Genomic DNA, 3,227 nt, shown 5'->3' with positions numbered 1-3,227 from the left:
GGCCCAGGTGGGAGTGTGCCAGGAGCAAGTGTGTGGGGAGCGAGCTCGTGCCAGGCGAGGCAGTGGCACGCTGGCACTTCTTCTAATAACACGCTGATGCTGCCGCCGCGATGTCCGTGTTGGTGCAGCCATCATCCCATTGTGCAGATCTTTGTCACTCGCGTGCCGCACCGTCGCTGCTCTAGTGCTGCGCTGTGATCGTTTTCTCGTCTGGAGAAGCGCTGCGACGCCGAGCGTACGGCGCTTGCGGTCGCATTATTCACCAGTTCAAAGGATTTCGCTGCGGCCCTTGGACTGCTCATTTTGTGTTAGATAATCAGCGAGTCGAGCGGAGTCTGTATGTGATGAAATCGTGGGTGGAATGGGCGCAGCGGCGGCAGGCGGCGATAAGTGACCACCTGTAGTAGTGGACAGTTGCCATGCATCACCTGTCACATATCAGCTGAACTAGACGGACATGTAACCATCGCAAGCTGTCGCGGCGCTTAAAATAGAGATTGTCATTTGTATTGGCTATTTGTAGTTTGTGCCAAGTGGAGGCGAATGCGTTGGCACCCACGTGCCGTATGTCCCCTGACTCTGCATGTCTGGACAAGGCACAAACTGTGTCATAGTAGTGAGTTCACGTGTATGTGCCTGTAGGCGTAAATGATTTTGCAGGACGTTTACTAGTACGCATTAACAGTAGAAACTGCACACAGGATTTTGCTTCGACGGGAGCACTCGCAGTGGGCGTGTCACTGCATCACGTGACAAGTGACTAGTGGGATAGTAGCACACCTGGGACAGGTACAACCTGTGTTGTAACCTCGTCATGAACTGTGATGTTTTTCTACTGTAGACTACTGATTCCCATTTTGCCCCAGTGATGGAAGACACTTGACGAGGTGAACTGCCAGTGTCTCATGTTGTCCATCTTGTGCGTTTACCATTCTCTAGTAAGTAGCGCCCGTGGCCCTTCGCCGCCCTTGCACGAACATTCCCAGCAACTTCTCCTCCCCGAGAACATGAAGCCAGCTGACAGGGAGGATTCAGCGCCCCCCGAGACCCAAGACGATGGCACGAGGGCATCAACTAAGGAGGAAATGCCTTGCGAGGCAGGAGCGAGGCCGCGAACCCCGCCAACTCCTGCTGAGCAGTTAGCCGAGGCCGAGGTGGGCGAGGCCTCCGACGCCGAGCAAGACGTAAACGACGAGGCGGAAGGTGGTGTCACTCGAGCAGAAGAAACCGAGGAAGGAGGGGCGCCCCAGGGCTCAGCAGGGGAACGCAGGCTCGAGTCCGCGCGGGCGAGTGTGGAGTCAGACACCCCCGACGGCATGTATGATAAGCTAACCATCTGTGGTGCGTGTGAGATGCGCCACCACCCATCTAGAGAGCGCACCTCTGCTTGTGATTGTGTCCACGCAAGTCGCAATCACGTTGACTCCGGTACCCGTGAAGATCCTCCAGAACCCCCGGAGGAGCCAGAGGTTCCCAGCAGACTCTTGGTCCCTCCTGGGAGGCTGATGAGGCAGGGGCAGGGTCCGACCCCTAGCCAGCAGTGGAGCGCTACACTAAATCGCCCCTCACGCAGGGGTCGGTGCGTCCCGACTCCAGTGGATCCCCGCGGGGTTCGCTCGCAGACGGAACCCCCGGCTAACAAACCTCCGCCGGACCTGCTGCAAGTGTCGTGGGTCTGGGAAACCCGGCAGCCTGCTCGCGTGGCTTCCGTGCGTCGGCGTCCGACGCGGAAGATCTCGTGTCGCCGTAAGATCAGGCCGAGACTCACCATTCGGAAAGCCGCCTCCAGGAGGAATAGCACCTCGCCACAGCACAGGGCGTCCCCCGCGAAGGATGAGGACGAGACCTGGGCGGAGTGCGAGGAGGAAGAGGGCGGGGGTGAAGCGCCCGCCGAAGTCGCGGAACGCAGGCCACCGCTCGCGCCAGATGTTCTCCTGACGGGGACGCACGCTGCACCGGGGCTGATTTTAGGTTCCATCCCGCAGCCGAACCGGGATGGTATCGCGGAGGAGCCTGCCCCTCCCCCCGCCCCCCCGCCGGAGGTTGCGTTGAGGAACACGAGGAACCTAAACTACTTCCAGACTGCCAGCCGCGCTGTCAAGCAGCGGTGGCGCAACTCCGACATTGTGCTGCCTAAGCTCCTCAGGGAGTCTTGGGCGAACGTAAAACCCGAATACGGAAACAACAAAAAGAAGAGAACGTTGATTGACAGAGCCAGAAACATCCCTGTGCATATACGAAAAATCTCTCATTTGCTTGTGAAAAGTGTGAAGCCGTCCGAAAATAGCGACCTCTATGGCAGTGAGAAAGAGAACGACATAATATACCTGGATCTGAGGAGGCAGCTCCGAGACAGCCTGCAGAGACAGCGGAGTGTGCGGCGGCGAAGCGTCCCCGCGGTCGTGGGCGTGAAGCGCCAGGGCTCCTTCTCTCCGAGGAACAGCCTTGGGAGGAACAAGGCCGTCACCTGGAACCAGAAGTACCAGGCTGTGATGGGCCTGAAGCGCGCGGGCGGCGGGCCTGGGCCAGGAGGCGCTGACTGTCCCGTCATCCAGGTGACCAAGGCCGCCGAGGGCTCGGCCACGCCCGCCTCCGAGGGCGAGGGGGAGGGGGATTGGCGCTCCCTATGCAGCACCCCCACCCCCTCCCCCCACCACGCGCTGCTGGGGCTCGACCTCCCTCAGAAGAAGCCGAACGTGCTAAAGAAACTGTGGGGGCGTCTCCGCCACTCCGTCCCGCGTTCGCTCCCGCCCTCCAGGTCGCAGTGTTCTGTGAGTCTTTTCTCCTCCCGGTTGTCGGCATAATATCCTGAAATATTCCTTGCACTCAGGGGCATCATTTGTCGACTTGTTGCAAAGTGGAAGACTGACATGGATGGCCTTGAAACTGCAATTGTATCGTCCAGCCCAGGGGAATACCACACCCTCCCACCGCTACCAGAACACTGTGCATAGCCAACTCCTTAACGAACACTAACATTTTCCCTACAAACATTACCACAAACATACTAAAGTTGACACTAGTCTCGTCTGCACATCATAGAAACCAGTCACGTGACCAGGCCAGCATCAGACGGGCGCCCAAACGGGTTGTGGCCACTCTCCTTGAATGCCGATATTAACGGCGGCTGCTTGCCTGTCTGTCACAACTTTCCCTTCGAAAATCTCACTGACCGCGCTCACTCCTTCCCTACACTCGATCTGGTTTGGACGCAAGTGAAAGCTGTG

General features: G+C 58.5%; 1 protein-coding gene across 1 annotated transcript in view; it reads left to right on the top strand.

The window, feature by feature from the left end:
• Positions 1-3,227, top strand: part of LOC119589141 — a gene marked incomplete at its 5' end in the record, with an annotated part of 121,515 nt that overhangs the window by 111,694 nt on the left and 6,594 nt on the right.

Source organism: Penaeus monodon, chromosome 25 (assembly GCF_015228065.2).
Source record: "Penaeus monodon isolate SGIC_2016 chromosome 25, NSTDA_Pmon_1, whole genome shotgun sequence".
NCBI classification, from domain to species: domain Eukaryota; kingdom Metazoa; phylum Arthropoda; class Malacostraca; order Decapoda; family Penaeidae; genus Penaeus; species Penaeus monodon.
This window is presented reverse-complemented; position numbering and strand designations above follow the sequence as displayed.